At 39.1% G+C, this 20,063-nt stretch overlaps 1 protein-coding gene across 21 annotated transcripts in view; it reads right to left on the reverse strand.

The window, feature by feature from the left end:
• The window catches only part of R3HDM2 (R3H domain containing 2), a 160,706-nt gene that overhangs the window by 134,944 nt on the left and 5,699 nt on the right, over window positions 1–20,063 (reverse strand). For 18 of the 21 annotated variants that reach the window (XM_057703586.1, XM_057703590.1, XM_057703579.1 and 15 more), the window contains exon 2: window positions 1,135–1,254. The exons of the other annotated variants lie outside the window; for them this stretch is intronic. The gene's annotated coding sequence lies outside the window, so the exon portion shown is untranslated. The remainder of the gene's footprint in view (window positions 1–1,134; window positions 1,255–20,063) is intronic. 21 annotated transcript variants of the gene reach the window in all.

A 20,063-nucleotide genomic window follows, 5' to 3' on the forward strand; every position in this document is an offset into this window, starting at 1 on the left:
GTGCTAAAATTTAAGTTTTTACCATAGTAAAAGCACATAATACTGTCTTATTGTCAAATTTAACAGGGGTTCCTTTTATAACATCGAAATGCTAAGTCTTCAGCAAGTTAGAGCAAGTTAATAAGCACAAGCTCTTCCTCCCAGAGTTCAAATGAGAACCTGAGTATTTATACTCTTTTGGAGAAACAAAATTATAGAATACTAGGTTTAAATGGGAATTTTATCAACTGATTGATTAAATACATTGGAGTTATTTAATACAAACTTCAGCTGTAATGTAAAAAGAGAGCTTATCCAAAAAAACAGTCACAAAGCCCAGAAAAAAAAGAACTCATCACCTAACTGGAGACCAAGAACACTGGAGAACAAGTCTACTGGAGTACTTACAAGTTTTAAAAGTTGATTTATAGTCCCTTTATACTTTTAAAAAATGTTTTAAAGTAATTTTTTCCCTCTAATCATAAAAAAAAATCATGTTATTTATAAATAGAGATAAGTAAAAAAGAAAATAAAAACCATCCCACTACCTCCTTCATAACATTTTGTCTTACTAAACATTAAGTTCTTTGAGGGCAGCTCATTTCCCCAAGGAACACAGGGAATTGTGTTCTACAGCTATCTATGGAAGCCCTAAGGGAAAAAGGGGAAAAAAGCACATGGGCTTAATTCAATGAGAGTAATACATAGATGTTTTTCAATTTTTTTACACTTCACCTTTTATATAAATCCAGGATCAGAAAAAAAAACATACATTCCACTCTTACAGAATTTTCTTGGTTTATAATAATTTGGGGGGCATTTTATCCAGTGTCCTTAAAATTTCTTACTATAGCAGCACCAGTCTTACATTTCCAACTGCCAAGTTGGGTAGTAAACACATCATATTCACTTTATGTAAAATCTGTCTCTATTTTAACTTATACTTAAATTAGTTATTCAAAGTACCATTCCTTTTATTTGCCATTTCTTATGTTGAGGTCCTACCCAACTCCATCAACAGATTTTTCTTATTTCATGTAGCTGAATGTACACTGAGTAGCTAAGTTTCTCCTCAAAATATCCTACACTAGCCTGAATCCACACACATGCAAAACAATTCTAGTGTCATAAAATTCACCCACAAGTAATGCTCACCTGATCTCTAATTCAGATGTATTGCCTCATCCATCCAGGTGAAGTATAAGAATTGTACTTATCAAGCATAATTTGAAGAGACATTGGAGAAAGGAGAGTGGATAGCCTCCAGCAATTCACCTAGGGAGGGGAAAAAAAAGTATTCCTTTCACCACCCAGAGTCTAGGCTCTAACAGCTTTTCAGCAACAAATAAAATTCTCACAACAGTTTTGACTTTTCACTGGACTCTGTGTCTTAATTAAGCAGTCTGGGTGACAGTGCAAAAATTAATTTGAAGCTACTTTTCTTCTTCCTTATGCCAAAAAGTCAAATATTGTCTGTCTTGACTATTAAAATCCCCAGAGATATCAATTCTGCAGGAGCTCTACATGGTTTTAAATTTAGCCAAGTAAAGAAATAGTTGGGGGACTTCCTAGGTGGTGCAGTGAGTGAGAATCCGCCTGCCAATGCAGGGGACATGGGTTCGATCCCTGCTCCAGGAAGATCCCACATGCCGCGAAGCAGCTAAGCCCGTGCGCCACAACTATTGAGCCTGCGCTCTAGAGCCCGTGAGCCACAACTATTGAGCCCCTGTGCTGCAGCTACTGAAGCCCACGCGCCTAGAGCCGGTACTCTGCAACAAGAAAGGCCGCAGCAATGAGAAGCCCGCGCACCACAAGGAAGAGTAGCCCCCACTCGCCGCAACTAGAGAAAGCCCGTGTGCAGCAATGAAGATCCAACACAGCCAATAAAACAAACAAACAAACAAAAAATAAATAAATAGTTGGAAGGCATGCAATTCATTTTAATATCTGCACTTTTCTGTTGCCAGGCAGCTAATTTTTAGAGTACTCTTACAGCAGTCATCCACATAAAAGAACAAATATATAAGCCATGTAATCAATTGATAGGTTAGTAATTGTCAATTAAAATATTACCTATAACTTCTGGAAGCAACCAATATCACCCCTCCAAAAATATATTCTATATTTCTTCCACAGGGATAGTTTTAAATACTTCCACAAAACATGGGATTTCCCTGGCATTCCAGTGGTTAAGACTCCGTGCTTCCAATGCAGGGGGCACAGGTTGATCTCTGGTTGGGGAACTAAGATCCCGCAGGCCAAGCAGCGCAGCCAACAACAACAACAAAAGACATGTCAAAAGCAAATCACCTTCCTTACAGCTTATTTATATGTTTTCACTTTAAAGGAACATATAGATAGGTTTAAGGAGGTTCACCTTCAATGCAAAATGTTTTTGTACACTTTGCTACACAGCACAGATTAGCACACTGTAAATCAACTATACTTCAATTAAAAAAAAAGTTTTTGGAGAAAGGAATGATATGTCTCGTACCATATCTTAGAGTCCCAGAGCAGGACATTCTCAAGCTGCTGGACCGTAAATAACTGCGGTGTTCCAGATCCCAATTCTAACGCTAAATCTACTTTGGATTTTCTAAAACATCAGACCTCATAGGAGCCATAAAACCATACAAGATGCAGGTTCAAAGCACAAAGTATGAAAAGACCTGGATTAGAACTTTCCCTATCTAAGATTTTAATTCAGAGAGCTGAAAGTAACAAGGATGAAAACAACTCTTAAGTGACTACATCACAGAAAGAAAAAGCCTGGATTACATAAGAGTAAGAAGGATATGAATAGTTATTTTCACCTTCACATGTCACCACTAAGTTAGGGGGAAAAAAAATAACACAATGCCAATTATCTGCACAACATCCCATCTCCCATGGCAAGTCATCAGCACTGCCAGTAACTTCATTCTGAGAAATAATTCCATTTAGACACTCTATTATCAAGTACTTCTGGGAAGACACAGAAAGATCTTAGATCTGGAATCCACTCATTTTTTGTACTGGAAATAACTGATCCCATAAAGATAGCAAAGGATAGATAATTAAGAATGAGAAGCAGCTCCCCTTTAAAGGAACCATTCCCCACTAAAGGAATCAGGATTCCTTGCAGAAATGATTGATTCCAGGTTGGGGGCAAGTAAAGTACAAAATGAGCCCAAAATACCTTGTTGTACCAGGATGTAAGGAAATCCTCAAAACCTGACCAGGAAAGGGACTTCCCTGGTGACACAGTGGTTAAGAATCCGCTTACCAATGCAGGGGACACAGCTCTGATCCCTGGTCTGGGAAGATCCCACATGCTGCGGAGCAACTAAGCCCATGAGCCACAACCACTAAGCCTGCGCTCTAGTGCCCCTGAGCCGCAACTACTGAAGCCCACGCGCCTAGAGCCTGAAGTGGCATGGGGGCCACTTTAATAAGAAGCCCACGCACTGCAGCAAAGAGTAGCCCCTGCTCGCCACAACTAGAGAAAGCCTGCCCAGCAACGAAGACCCAACGCAGCCAAAAATAATTAATTTATTTTAAAAAAACAAAGAACAAAAAAAAAAACCTGATTGGGACAAGTCAAAAAGACACAGGAGTTAGTTTGAAGGAGCTCCCATTCACCAAAGTGACAACAACTGTTGTATATATAATAGTAAATATCGTCGGTATTTTTTTTAAGTGCTTTTCCTTATTTAAAAAAAAAAGGAAAAGAACAAAAATACACATATACACAAACCCCAAAGTACTAAAGTTAAGCATTAACAAACCAGGTTCATGATTTATGATCAGTATCCAAAAACCCAACTATAAACAATGCCAAGTAGTGCTCCTCAGTATTATTTTTGCAATTGTTAGCCACATTAAGCATCGAGAACACATTGCACATTATACCTACCCCCCAAAAAAGGCTAAAACTCTGACACTAGAGAATTGAATAAAGTTTGATGCTACATCACAAACAGCTTCTGATGTATATCCTATGTGAAAAGGTCTTTACATGTATATGATATTTTTAATATTGATAAAGGATTTTAACACATTGAATTTTTAAAAATACCAAACCTATAGTGATCTTCAAAAATGAAAAATGGGAGAAATAAAGTTCTTCTTTATAGAATAACACCAACATATAAATGTAGAAGGAATGACAGAATCAACATTTTGCAACCACCAATGTAATAACTACGAGGGTGAGTCAAAAATCATCTGCACTCTGGCTGTAGAATTTATTTTAAATAACTTATAGAAAAGACAAATGCATCATCTTTTGACATAATCTCCTTGCTTTTCAATACACTTTGTCCATCTGTCAACAAGCTTTCGTATTCCCTCATTAAAAAATGTTTTAGGCTGAGCTGCAAGCCACGAATGCACCACTGTCTTCACTTCATCAGAAGTGAATCTTCGTCCTCACAGGGCTGCTTTCAGGGGACCAAACAGGTGAAAGTCCGATGGAGCCAGGTCAGGACTATAGGGAGGATGCTTTAATGCCTGAAAACGAAGTGTTTGCAAAGTGTCCACAGTGTGGGCAGATGTGTGCAGATGTGCATTGCCATGCAAGATCACATGCCCTTGGATAGCAGTCCTCTGTATTTAATCTGAAGTTTAGGCTTCAGCGCAAACTTCTCAAAACCTAAGTTTGTTGTGGATTATTTCATAGGCAGAGTCATCGCTGATTTGCAAATGATTAGCCACATAATCCACTGTCACTCATCTATTTGACAGAATCATTTGAAATGTACGTTCAATGTTGTCATCAGCCATGGACATGGACAGGCGTGCGGCGCCTTCTTGATGGCTAACACTTGTGCGACCTTCCTTGAACTTCTCTAACCATTCACACACACTTTGCGACAAAACACTTTCTCCATACTGCGCACAAAGTCTTTGATAAATAATGGCACCAGGTACATCCTCAGATCACAAAAAATGAATCACTGCACACTGCTCTTCTTTCGTGCAAATCACAAGTGGGGCATCCATTTTTGCTGGCACCGCAGTTACAAATGAACTGATGTAACACATTCACACATGCACAGCAGTGACTGAGGAGACAGCAGCCTTGAACGGAAAGTGCTGATAAAGACAGTGCGGCCAACAGAAGTTTTAATATAACCGGAGAGCGGGTAATTTTTGACTCACTCTCGTAACTCAGGCAAGGATCATCAACGAATGTTAACACCACTGGGTAAAACGCAGAGGAAGAGAAGAGTCACGCAATCTTAACAGCATCATCCCACATATTGTTCCTTAATTACAAAGGGAAAAAGGCAACTTTACAAAGAAGAAATGTAGCCTATGTCAATTTCTCTAAGTGATCACACATATCACCAATAATGGGACAAAGTGACATTATGTGCACAGAGACGCACACATTATCTAAATAGTACACTTGACAAAAATGTTTAATCTGAACCTAATCATGACAAATCCAAATTGTGAAACATTCTTCAACACAACTGGCCTGAACGCTTCAAAAATATCAATAACATGAAAAATATAAAAAGAACTGCTCTCAACTCAAAGGCTAATGAAAATTAAATGTAATTTCATGATCCTTGAGTAAATCCGGGATTGGAAGGGCAGCTATAAAGCAGTATCTCAATTACTGAGACTGAGGAAATTTGAGTATAGACTATAAATAATTATTATATCACTGTAAAATATTTAAATGTGATAATGAGTTTGATAACAATATTGCAGTAATACAGGACAATACCTTGTTCTTAGGTGATACATGCTTAAGAAATTCTGGGTGAATAGATCGATGGAACACAATAGAGAGCCCAGAGATAAACTCATGCACATATGGGCACCTTATCTTTAACAAAGGAGGCAAGAATATACAATAGAAAAAAGACAGCCTCTTCAATAAGTAGTGCTGGGAAAACTGGACAGCTACATGTAAAAGAATGAAATCAGAACACTTCCTAACACCACACACAAAATAAACTCAAAATGGATTAAAGACCTAAATGCAAGGTCAGACACTATAAAACTCTTAGAAGAAAATATAAGCAGAACACTCTACGACATAAACCAAAGCAAGATCCTTTTTTGACCACCTCCTAGAATAATGAAAATAAAATAAAAAATAAACAAATGGGACCTAATGAAACGTAAAAGCTTTTGCACAGCAAAAGAAACCACAAACAAGACAATCCTTAGAATGGGAGAAAATATTTGCCAACGAAGCCACTGACAAAGGATTAATCTCTAAAATATACAAGCAGCACAGGCAGCTTAATAACAAAAAAGCAAATAACCCAATCCACAAATGGGAGGAAGACCTAAATAGACATTTCTCCAAAAAAGACATGCAGATGGCCAAGAGGCACATGAAAAGCTGCTCAACATCACTAATCATTAGAGAAATGCAAGTCAAAGCCACAATGAGGTATCACCTCACACCAGTCAGAATGGCCATCATCAAAAAAATCTAGAAACAATAAGTGCTGGAGAGGGTGTGGAGAAAAGGGAACCCTCATGTCCTGTTGGTGGGAATGTAAGCTGGTACAGCCACTATGGAAAACAGTTTGGAGGTTCCTTAAAAAACTAAAACTAGAACTACCATATGACCCAGCTACTGAGCATATACCCAGAGAAAACCATAATGCAAAAAGAAACATGTACCGTAATGTTCATTGCAGCACTATTTACAATAGCCAGGACATGGAAGCAACCCAAATGCCCATCAACAGATGAATGGATAAAGATGTGCCACATATATACAATGGAGTATTACTCAGCCATAAAAAAGAATGAAATTGAGTTATTTGTAATGAGGTAGATGGACCTAGAGTCTGTCACACAGAGTGAAGTTAAGCCAAAAAGAGAAAAACAAATACCATATGCTAACTCATATATATGGAATCTGAAAAAATGGTACTGAAGAACCCCGTGGCAGGGCAAGAATAAAGGTGCAGATGTAGAGAACAGACCTGAGAACACTGGGGGGAGGGGGAGGGGGGCAAAGGGGAAGCTGGGACGAAGTGTGAGAGTAGCACTGACATATATACACTACCAAAGGTAAAACAGATAGCTCGTGGGAAGTTGCTGCACAACACTGGGAGATCAATTCGATGATGGGTGATGCCTTAGAGGGCCAGGATAGGGAGGGAGGGGATATGGGGATATATGTATAAATACAGCTGATTCACTTTGGTGTACCTCAAAAACTGGCACAACAGTGTAAAGCAATTATATCCCAATAAAGAGCTTTAAAAAAATTAAAAATGGGAAAAAAAAAAAAGAAATTCTGGGTGAAGTTTCCTGATGTCTGTAATTTCCTAATACAAATTCCTAATACACAATACAAAATAATGCATATATGTATAGGGAGGGAAGGGAGAGAGGTGGAAAGTGACAGAGAGAAAGAGAGATGGAGGGAGGGAAGAGGGGGAAAGGGAGTAACGAAAGAGTGTGAGAGCACAAATGTGAGAAAACATTGAACAAATATTAGGTGAAAATCATACTGATGCTCACTGTATCTCTCTTTCAGCTTTTCTGTAGGTTTGGAATTCTCCCACAGAAAAACATGGGGGTGAAAAAGAACAAGTAGCAACATTAAACCAAGCTCTTGGCTATCCAGTGTAAATTTTGCTGTGTCCTAAAAAGCAATTCCAGGTGATGGTTACAAGTGCAGACTTCAGCATGAAACTGGGTTATGTTCTGGCTACATGATGATGGACAAATAACCTAACCTAACCTCTCTGCAATGGTCTGAATGTGTCCTCCCAAAATTCATATGTTGAATCCTAAGCCCCAAACATGATATTAAGAGGTGAGGTCTTTGGGGTGGTTAGGTCATGAGCTTACTGCCTTATAAAAAAGGTTCCAGAGAACTCCCTAGCTCCTTTCACCATGTGAGGACACAGTAAAATGCTGCCTATTAACCAGGACAAGGGCCCTCAGCAGAATCTGACCATGCTTGATCTTGGACTTCTCAACCTCTAGAACTGTGAGAAATACATTTTTGTTGATGAGCCACCCACTATTTTGTTACAGCAGCCTGAACAGATTAAGACACTCCCTATACCATATGACCCAGCAATCCCTCTACTTGACATATACCCTGAAAAAACTGTAATTCAAAAAGATATATGTACCCCAATGTTCACTGCAGCACTATTTACAATAGGCAGGACATGGAAGCAACCTAAATGTCCATCAACAGATGAATGGATAAAGAAGATGTGGTACATATATACAATGGACTATTACTCAGCCATAAAAAGGAATGAAATTGAGTTATTTGCAGTGAGGTAGATGGACCCAGAGTCTGTCATACAGAGTGAAGTAAGTCAGAAATAGAAAAACAAATACCGTATGCTAACGCATATATATGGAATCTAAAAAAATGGTACTGATGAACCTAACGTAGAGAATGGACTTGAGGACACGGTGCGGGGTGGAGGGGAACTGGGACGAAGTGAGAGAGTAGCACTAACATATACACACTACCAAATGTAAAATGGATGGCTAGTGGGAAGCTGCTACAGAGCAGAGGGAGATCAATGCTTTGTGATGACCTAGAGGGGTGGGATAAGGAGGGTGGGAGGAAGGCTCGAGAGAGAAGGGATATGGGGATATATGATACACATAGCTGATTCACTTTGTTGTACGGCGGAAACTAACACAACATTGTAAAGCAATTATAAAGATCTGAAGGGAAAAAAATGACACTCCCTAAACCTCAACTGTAAATAGGGATAATACAGTACTACTCCATGGAGCCTATCTTCTGAGGATTAAATGATCTAATATGTGCTATTATTATACTTCTGTGATATCACATTCTTTATTCACTTAACTACCCTGTAAGTACATGGGGAGACTGGACCAATTTTTAGCCTTTCTCTGTCTTGGCAACTAGCTTATAAGTTATAGAAACTTTATTAAAATTTTGTGAATTGCCAAATATATCCAAATTCAAATAAAAGAATTAAAATGCATTCCATCTAAGGCAATAAAAATAAATCCACCATTAGCACAAATGACAGAACTAACATACTCTAAAGTACCTGTCAAAGCAGTAGCTTTTCACAGCTTAAATTTGCTCCTTCCTCAAAATACTAAAGGGTTACATGTCAGGAACAGAGACACAGGCTGCCTTGGTCCCCAAAAATGTCAATCTTTACATTAAAATCCAGTGCCTCAGGGAGACTTCCCTGGTGGTCCAGTGGGTAAGCCCCTGTGTGCTCCCAATGCAGGGGGCCCAGTTTCGATCCCTGGTCAGGGAACTAAATCACGCATGCATGCCACAACGAAGATCCCGCATGCCACAACTGAGACCCAGCACAGCCAAAATAAATAAATTTTTAAATAAATAAATAAAATCCAATGCCCTCAGGCCAGAAGTGCCTTTTAAATTTCGGTATTTCCTGGGGTTTCATCTCAGCTCTCTTATCACTCTATAAGTTTGCCCTGCATGATCCCATTTCCTATCATGGATTGAATACCCTTCATGTACAGTTCTCCAAAAATCTAAATACCTCTGCCTCTCTGTAGAGCTCCAGATTCATTTAGACAACCAGCTACTATACATTTCCAAAAGTGAACCTACCAACACTCCTCTAAGCCAAAACCTGCCCTCCTTTTTTAGTGATATAACTGACATACAACATGAGCTAGAGGTATACAACATGATTCAATATATGCATATATTGTGAAATAATCACAAGTCTAATTAACATCCATCACTAGACATAGTTGCAATTTTTTTCCTTGTAATAAAAATGTCTAGGGCTTCCTAGATGGTGCAGTGGTTAAGAATCCGCCTGCCAATGCAGGGGACCCAGGTTCGATCCCTGCTCCAGGAAGATCCCACATGCGGTGGAGCAACTAAGCCCGTGTGCCACAACTATTGAGCCTGTGCTTTAGAGCCCATGAGCCACAACTATTGAGCCCATGTGCTGCAACTACTGAAGCCCACACGCCTAGAGCCCATGCTCCACAACAAGAGAAGCCATGGCAATGAGCCTGCGCACCACAACAAAGAGTAGCCCCCACTCACCGCAACTAAAGAAAGCCCACGCACAGCAATAACTAACTAAATAAATAAATAAATTTAAAATCAAAAAAGTCTAAGATCTTCTCTGCTAGCAACTTTCAAGTATACAATAACACTATTATTAACTATAGTCCCCATGCTATGCATTTCATGCCCAAGACTTACTTATATATATGTGTGTTATGTATGCATTATATATATATATAATATATATACATATCTGGAAATTTGTACCCTTTTGTCCACCTTCACCCATTTCACCCATCCCCCAACTCCCTGCCTTTGGCAACCACCAATCTGTTCTCTGTAGCTTTGAAATTCCAAATAATAAGTGAGCTCACACAGTACTTGTCTTTCTCTGACTTATTTCACTTAGCATAATGCCTCAAGGTCCATCCATCTACACTGTCGCTAATAGCAGGAGTTCCTTCCTTTTCCACTGCGTGTGTATATATATATATATGTGTGTGTGTGTGTGTGTTTATATATACACACATACACACACACACACAAATGCATTTTCTTTATCCATTATTTCGTTGCCGGACACTTAGGTTGTTTCCATGTCCTAGCTACTGGGAACAACGGTGCAATGAACATCAGGGTGCAGACATCCCTTCAAGATAATGATTTCATTTCCTTCAAATATATACCCAGAAACAGGATTGCTGGGTCATGTGGAGTTCCATTTTGTAATTTCTTGAGGAACCTCCATACTGCTTTCCATAGTGGCTATCCCAATTTACACTCTCACCAACAGTGCACTAAGGTTCCCTTTTCTCCACATTGTCACCAACACTTGTTATCATTTATCTTTTTGATAAAAGCCATTCTAACAGATGTAAGCTAACATTTCACTGAGGTTTTGATTTGCATTTTCCTGATGGTTAGCGATGTTGAGCACATTTCCATGTACCTATTGGCCACCTATATGTCTTGTCTGAAAAATGTCTATTCAGTTCCTCTGCCCATTTCTTAATCAGATTCGTTTTTTTTTCTATCGAGTTACATGAGTTCTTTATACATTTTGGATATTAACCCTTTTTCAAATATATGACTTTTCTAGAACTACAGTTTATGTACAATATTATATAAGCTACAGATGTACAATATAGTGACTCAATTTTTCAAGGTTATACTCCATTTAGCTATTATAAAATATTGGCTATATTCCCTGTGTTGTACAATTCATCCTTATAGCTTCTTTTATATATAATAGTTTGTACCTCTTTCAAATATATGATTAGTAAATATTTTCCCCCATACAGTAGGCTTTTTCATTTTGTTGATGGTTTCCCTCACTGTGCAGAGCTTTTTAATTTGATGTAGTCCCACTTACTCATTTTTGCTTTTGTTGCCTTTGCTTTTGGTGTCAAATCCAAAGAATCACCAAGACTGACGTCAAGGAGCTTACTCCCTATGTTTCTTTGACGAGTTTTATGGTTTTAGGTCTTATGTTCCAAGTCTTTAATCCTTTAATCCATTTTTTTTGTGTTTGATGTAATATAGTAGTCTAGCTTTCCCAACACCATTTACTGAAGAGACTATCCTTTGCCCATTGTATATTTTTGGCTCCTCTGTCATAAATTAATTGCCCATGTGTGCATGGGTTTATTTCTGGGCTCCCTATTCTGTTCCATTAATCTATGTATCTGTTTCTATGCCACTACTATACTACTCTGATTACTATGGCTTTGTAATATAGTTTGATATCAGCAAGTATGATACCTTCAGTTTTGCTCTTCTTTCTCAAGATGTCTTTGGCTATTCGGTATCTTTTGTGGTTCCACACAAATTTTAGGATTGTTTGTTCCCTGTGAAAAATGCGACTGGAATTTTGATAGTGATTGCACTTAATCTGTAGATTGCTTTGGGTGGAAAGACATTTTAACAATATTAATTCAGTTTGCTAATATTTTGTTGAGAATTTTTGCATCTATATTTATCAGGGATACTGGCCTGTAGTTTTCTTTACTTGCAGTGTCCTCTGATTTTTGTATTAGGGTTATGCTAGCCTCATAAAATGAGTTTGGAAGTGCTCCCTCCTCTTCTATTTTCTGGAAGAGTTTGAGAAGGATTGGTATTAGTTCTTTAAATATTTGGTAGCATTCACCAGTGAAGCCATCTGGTCCTGGACTTTCGTTTGTTCGAAAGTTTTTGATTACTGATTCAATCTCTTTACTAGCACAGGCATACCTTGGAGATATTGCAGGTTCAGTTCTAGACCACTGTAATAAAGCAAATATTGAAATACAGCAAGTCACAAATTTTTTGGCTTCCTAGTGTATATGAAAGTTATGTTTACACTATATTGTAGTCTATTAAGTGTGCAACAGCATTATGTCTAAAAAACCAATGTACGTATCTTAATTTTAAAATATTTTATTGCTAAAAAATGCCAAAACAACATAATAACATGCAAGATCTCTGATCACAGATCACCATGATAAATAATAATGAAAAAACTTGAAAAATTACAAGAATTACCAAAATGTGATACAGAGATACAAAGCAAGCAAAATGCTGTTTAGAAACATATGGCCCATAGACTTGCTCAATGCAGGGTTGCCAAAAACCTTCGACTTGTAAAAATCATAGTATCTGTGAAGCACAATAAAGCCAAGCTCAATAAAATGAGTGATGCCTCTAATGGGTCTGTTCAGAATTTCTATTTCTTCATGATTTAGTCTTGGTAGGTTGTATGCATTTATCCATTTCTTCTAGGTTGTTTATCCATTTCTTCTAGGAATTTATGCATTTCTTCTAGGTTGTCCAACGTGTTGGCATACAACTGTTCATAGTAGTCTCTTGAGGTACCAAGTGTTAACGTCTCCTCTTTCATTTCTGATTTTATTTGAGTCCTCTTTTTTCCTTGGTGAGTCTAGCTACAGGTTTGTCTACTTTATCCTTTTTTAAAAAAAACAAACTAGCTCCTAGGCTCACTGCTCTTTTCTATTGTTTCTCTATTTTATTTATTTCTACTCTAATGTTTATTTCCTTCCTTCTACTAACATTAGGCTTAGTTTGTTCTTCTAGTTCCTGGAGGTGTAAAGTCAGATTATTTGAGATCTTTCTTATTTCTTAATGTAGGCATCTGTCGCTATGAACTTCATTTTTAGAAATACTTTTGCTGCATCCCATAGGTTTTGTATTTAGTATATTGTATTTCCATTTTCATTCGTCTCTGGCTGTTTTTAAGTTTCTCTTTTTATTTCTTCTTTGACTCGATTATTCAGTAGTACATTGTTTAAGCTCTACATGTTTATGAATTTTCCAGTTTTCCTCTTATCACTGATTTCTAGTTTCAGACCACTGTAGTTAGAAAAGATTCCCGATATGATTCAATCTTCTTAAATTTATTAAGACTTGTTTTGTGCCTTACATATGATCTATCTTGGAGAATGTCCCATGTACACTTGAGAAAATGTGTATTCTGTTGCTTTTGGATGGAATGTTCTATGCATACCTGTTAAGTCTATCTGGTCTTTGTCATTTAAGGCAAATGTTTCCTTACTGATTTTCTGTCTGGATGATTTATCCACTGATGAAAGCGGGGAATTAAGGTCCCCTATTATTGTATTGCTATTTCTCCCTTTAGGCCTGTTAATATTTACTTTATATGTTTAAGTGCTCCTAAAACCTTCCCCCCGCCTTATCTCTGTTAGCAACACCACCCTGTCACCCAAAACAGAAACTGAGAGTCATCTATTCACTATTACTTTCCTCTCCTCCCATATTTAACCAATTTCAAAACTCTGGCATCATCTCCTGGACCCATCTGATCTTCTCAGTTCCTGTCCCCTCTTCTCAACTCCCATTATTGATAGGCAGAGAATTTATTAGTTAATGGGACAAGACCTCCAGAGTTTTTTGCCTTCAGCAGAGCAACTGGCTATATTCCCATGGTGACTGCTCTGTTGCCCGATCAGCCTTTATCCCTGAATAACTAAAATCTCTAATGCATCCTTGATGAACATGTACTGTGAGTGAGAAATAAACCACTGTTTCAAGCTATTAAGATTTGGGGGTTGTTTCTTACCCATCATACCCATCTCTATCCCGATTTCAACATCTCCTGCACTACTACAACAGCCTCCTAACAAGTGTCTTTCCCTCTACTCCAAATCCTCTGTAGATTTCCAAACTGCTACCAGAGTTACCTTTATAAAACAATCATCCTATTTCTTTGATAAAAATCTTCAGAGGTTCCTCTTTGCCTCAAAATATTCCAAATTCCTTAATATAGCTCTTAAAGGCTACCACAAAATTAGGCTGTATATACATTCTCTCCAGCCATTCAAATTAATGTTACCTCTGGGGACTTCGCTGGTGGTGCAGTGGTTAAGAATCCATCTGCCAATGCAGGGGTCATGGGTTCGATCCCTGGTCCAGGAAGATCCCACATGCTGCGGAGCAACTAAGCCCATGCGCCACAACTACTGAAGCCTGTGCACTCTAGGGCCCACCTGCCACAACTATCGAGCCCACATGCTACAACTACTGAAGCCCATGCACCTAGAGCCTGTGCTCTGCAACAAGAGAAGCCACCACAATGAGAAGCCCACACACTGCAACTAAAGAGTACAACTACTGAAGACTCAACATAGCCAAAAATTAAATTTTTTTAAACAATAGAGCACACAGAAATAAAGCACCATTCTATCTCTGCCAATATAATTTCAATGCTATTCTGTTATTTAACAGCACTAGAGAACATTAGAGACTAGAAATTTGATGGTGTTTAATAAAGACCATCCTTCTGTGAGATGGGCTATGCTTGCTGACTGTGGCCACCAAACAGATGTAAATACATTCCAGCTACATGGGAAATGTGCTCATTAATATCTGTAGATACCTCTTTGTCTCTCTTCTGTACTATCTACTAACTACAGATGAAGTAAAACATTGAAGCTAGCCTAAGGATTCATTAAGTGCAGCTTCAATCTCAAGTCTTTACATTTTAAATCAGTAGATGTATCAAGAAGTATGATTATATTTAACCTTGAGATACCTCCAAAAGTCAATTTTCCTGTACCCTAAAAGGAAACAGACCATCAACTCCATTTTACATATAAAGACATTGCTTCAGCAGAGTTCATGAAGGCAAACTCAGCGAAGCCTCAGAGAACTTCAAAAAAGGTTAAAATTCAAGTCTTAAGCACTAGCTCTGATTTTACTCCCTCACAAGGCCTGCACAGAAACTAAACAGGTCTGATTCCTTACAGTAGTCCTATCTTACTGGTCAATTACACTTAATTTTTCAGCCATCATACTCATCCAGTAAAAAAGAAAGAAAAAATATTTCTGCACTATCATATAGGGAAAATACTCGAAGTGCAAACCCTCTTTGACTTCCTGTTTCTTTACAGTCAAAAATACTGCTAGGCTAGAGAGTAAAACACAAAATAAATTTTAAAACAAATAACTCTGAAGAGAAAATAAGGAGAACTGGAAAGGGGGGATAACTAATTTAAGGCTGAAGATACCACAATAAAGGTAAAGCTTTGGTAAGCGCAGGCACCAAGGGCAAAAACTTAGTTCAGGATTTCAGTTGTTGGCCTTAGTATACACCTCTGGCCCAAATGAAGACCCTAACAATGATCTCTCATGGGTATAGCGTTACGTAGGAGGGGCAAAACAACTGGCAAAGGGAATTCCCTGGCAGGCCAGTTGTCAGGGCTCCATACTTCCACTGCAGGGGGCACAGGTTCGATCCCTGGTCGGGGAACTAAGATCCCACATGGTACGGCAAAAAAAAAAAACCCTGGCAAAATCACAGTCTAGATACAGACCTCTAGAACACGTCTCAAATTATCTCTTTCTTTCCTTCTCTTTTCCTTATAGCTAGTAGAGGAATAAGACAAAAATCACATGTTCTAGAAAGTTCTTTTGGCACTGGAGCGATCACGATCCTAGCAAATTTAACTTCAGTGTGAGCAGAAAACTCAGAATGGGATGTACAGAGGGAAACATGGTAAAGACAATGAGGAACCCAGCTTTGTGGAAACTGGTTCAAAAGAGGCAGACAAAATGGAAAGGTCTGAGATGCCCTGAAGGGTTCAAAAACATTACACCTAAACCAAGGAAGGTTTCTGTGGTTTTGGGGCAGAGAGGCACCCAGTTGAAACAATGGTGTACTCCAGGGTAGCAAGGTGTGAGAAAAGGGAAGGTGAAAGAACAAGTAATTCATCTGTAGCTAAAGTGTAACCCTGAAAGCAAAGGGAAAACAGCAAAATATAAGGCAGGTGAGTTAAAGCAGCCACATTCTTTAAAAATATATATTCTGATTAGCCTTTACACTGGGAGGAAGAAGACATTTAAATTTTTTAAGCTGGAGAAAATAACAGCTTTTAGTTTTCTCTGGCAAAGGGGTCAAAACTAAATGAAAGACTAGGAGCTTCCCTGGTGGCACAGTGGTTAAGAATCCGCCTACCAATGCAGGGGACACAAGTTCAAACCTGGTCCAGGAAGATCCCAAATGCCTCGGAGCAACTAAGCCCATGCGCCACAACTACAGAGCCTGTGCTCTAGAGCCCGTGAGCCACAACTACTGAGCCCACTTGCCACAACTACTGCAGCCTGTGCGCCTAGAGCTCATGCCTCCGCAACAAGAGAAGCCACCACACTGAGGAGCCCACACACCACAATGAAGAGCCCTGCTCTCCACAACTAGAGAAAGCCCATGTGCAGCAACAAAGACCCAATGCAGTTATAAAATAAACAAGGTCCCTGTACTCATAGGTTTCGGTTCTAGGCAGAGCCAGACATAGACAAGAAAACAAACAAGGGACTTCTTAGATGGCGCAGTGGTTAAGAATCCACCTGCCAATGCAGGGGACATGGGTTTGATCCCTGGTCCAGGAAGATCCCACATGCCACAGAGCAACTAGGCCTGTGCACCACAACTATTGAGCCTGTGTGCCACAACTACTGAAGCCCATGCACCTAGAGCTTGTGCTCCGCAACAAGAGAGGCCACAGCAATGAGGAGCCTGCACACCACAACAAAGAGTGGTCCCCGCTCTCTGCAACTAGAGAAAGCCCATGTGCAACAACGAAGACCCAACACAGCCAATAAACAAACAAATTTCTAAAAAAAGAAAAAGAAAACAAATATGATATTTAAAAAGTGGTAAGTACTATAGAGAAAATAAAACAGAGAAATGTATGAAGGAATAGTAAGAAAAAGGAAGTATGGTACAAGGTAAACAGAGCAGCTGGCAGGGACGAGATCATGAAGGCTTTTGTAAGCTACATTCTTAAATTCTCCAAGAGATGCTCATGTGATTAAGGTTTAAGAATCAGAGGTAAAGAGGGAGAATACAACAGTAACCTTAAGGATAAGACATACTTAAGGGATGAGCAGGAGAAAAAAGATCCAGGAAAGCAAGTGGAAAAGAAAGTAGTGTCACTGAAACATTTCAAGAAGGAGAAGGGTCAATGACAAATGCTCCAGAAAACTTGAATTAAGATAATGATGGGGATTTCCCTGGTGGTGCAGTGGTTAAGAATCCACCTGCCAATGCAGGGGACACAGGTTCGATCCCTGGCCCGGGAAGATCCCACGTGCCACGAAGCAGCTAAGCCCGTGCGCCACAACTACTGAAGCCCTTGTGCCACAACTACAGAAATCCATGCGCCTAGAGCCCATGCTTCGCAATGAGAAGCCATCACAATGAGCAGACCGTGTACCGCAATGAAGAGTAGCCCCCACTAGCAGCAACTAGAGGAAGTCTGCGTGCAGCAACAAAGACCCAATGCAGCCATAAATAAATAAATACATAAATACATAAATAAATATTTTTTAAAACGATAAGGATGAAAAGGAGTCCATTAGATTAACAAGGCCCACCATATTCTTCCCATTGATTTTGATGGCTGCTGGAAGCTGCTATTAGAAACACTATTAGAAAACACTAATAGAAACACTATTACTATTAGAAACACTAAGTGACCACTTCTTTTAGATTGTACATTCACCTGCTACCCAACCATAGCACATTGTTTTCTGGAAGTTATCAGCTGGTTACTTTCCTAGATCATCTTCTTCCCTTTCCCACAGAATCAAAAAGGAGAAAATATAATTTGTGAGTATAGGGAGAAAAATGTATTTCAAATGTATCCCTATTAAGTTTGGATCGTCACTGCCTTGATTACTTTCCTCCTAGTTCTATTATAAAGCTTACACAGGTCTGAGCCACCCTTCTCCAAGGCATGAAGAGTGCCCATAATGCTGCTCACATGCCAAAACCATGCACAGATTCTTACAACTGACAAAAACTCTTACAACTGGCACATGCAGCAAAAACACTCCCCCACAAAAATATGAACTCCACACTTGGAAAATCTAGTCTTTTAATATGAATGTTGAGCACTTTGAGGTCTGATGAGCTTTTAGGAAAGATAAAAGTGCTGTGCAGATATGAAATATGGTCTGATCATTATTAATAATAAACACTGAAGCACAAATGTTGTTATCAACATGAAATATAACAAAAACCCCCCTACAAGAAGACAATGAGTCAAGCAGCAAAGGAGAGCAGCTAATAAAGTTAGAAGTCCACCTCGGTTCTGTGCACTAGACAAGCACTGCTGAGAAGACTAAGAGTGGAGCAGAATTACTACAAATTAGTAAAAAGATCAAGATAGAACTTGACTAGTCTGCAAACCAGCTTTTTCTCTTTCTTTTCCCACTACAGACTCACATCCAACAAATACCAATTAGAAATAAACTATTTTATTAAACTTAAAAGCTTTTGCACAGCAGAGGAAACCATAAACAAAACAAGAAGACAACCCTCAGAATGGGAGAAAATAGTTAAAAATGAAGCAACCGACAAGGTATTAATCTCCAAAATACATTAACAGCTCATATAGCTCAATATCAAAAAAACAAACAACGCAATCAAAAACTGGGCAGAAGAGCTAAGTAGATATTTCTCCAAAGAAAACATACAGATGGCTAAAAAGCACATGAAAAGATGCTCAACATCACTAATTATTAGAGAAATACAAATCAAAACTACAATGAAGGGACTTACCTGGTTGCAGAGTGGACGGGACTCTGTGCTCCCAATGCAGGGGACCCAGGTTCAACCCCTGGTCAGAGAACTAGATCACACATGCATGCCACAACTAAGAGTTCACATGCCACAACTAAGGAGCCTGCAAGCCACAACTAAGGAGCCCACCTGCTGAAACCAAGACCTGACACAACCAAATAAATTAATTAAATAAAATACATATTTTTAAAAAACACAATGAAGCATCACCTCACACCAGTCGAATGGCCGTCATCAAAAACTACAAACAATAAATGCTGGAGAGGGTGCAGAGAAAAGGGAACCCTCCTACACTGTTGGTGGAAATGTAAATTTGTACAACCACTACAGAGAACAGTATGGAGGTTCCTTAAAAAACTAAAAATAGAGCTACCATATGACCCAGCAATCCCACTCCTGGGCATATACCCGGAGAAAACCATAATTCAAAAGGATACATGCAAGGACTTCCCTGGTGGTCTAGTGGTAAAGAATCTGCCTTACAATGCAGGGGCTAGATACAGGTTTGATCCCTGGTCAGGGAACTAAGATCCCACATGCCACAGGGCAACTAAGCCTGTATGCCATAACTACTGAGCTCGAGGGCCTCAACTAGAGCCTGCATGCCACAAACTACAGAGCCCATGCACTCTGGAGCCTGCGCACCGCAACTAGAGAAGAGAAAACCCACCGGCCACAACTAGAGAGATGCCCATGCACCAGAACAAAGAGCCCGAGCACAGGAACGAAAGATCTTGCATGCCTCAACAAAGATCCCACATGCTGCAACTATGACCCAACACAGCCATACACAAATTAAATAAATAAATTTAAAAAACAAAAGATGTATGCACCCTACTGTTCATTGCAGCACTATTTTACAACAGCCAAGATATGGAAGCAACCTAAATGTCCATCACCAGAGGAATGCATAAAGAAGACGCAGTACATATATACAATGGAATACTACTCAGCCATAAAAAAGAACAAAATAATGCCATTTGCAGCAAAATGTATGGACCTAGAGATTGT

This window comes from Hippopotamus amphibius, chromosome 12 (assembly GCF_030028045.1).
Source record: "Hippopotamus amphibius kiboko isolate mHipAmp2 chromosome 12, mHipAmp2.hap2, whole genome shotgun sequence".
Classification (NCBI taxonomy): Eukaryota; Metazoa; Chordata; class Mammalia; order Artiodactyla; family Hippopotamidae; genus Hippopotamus; species Hippopotamus amphibius.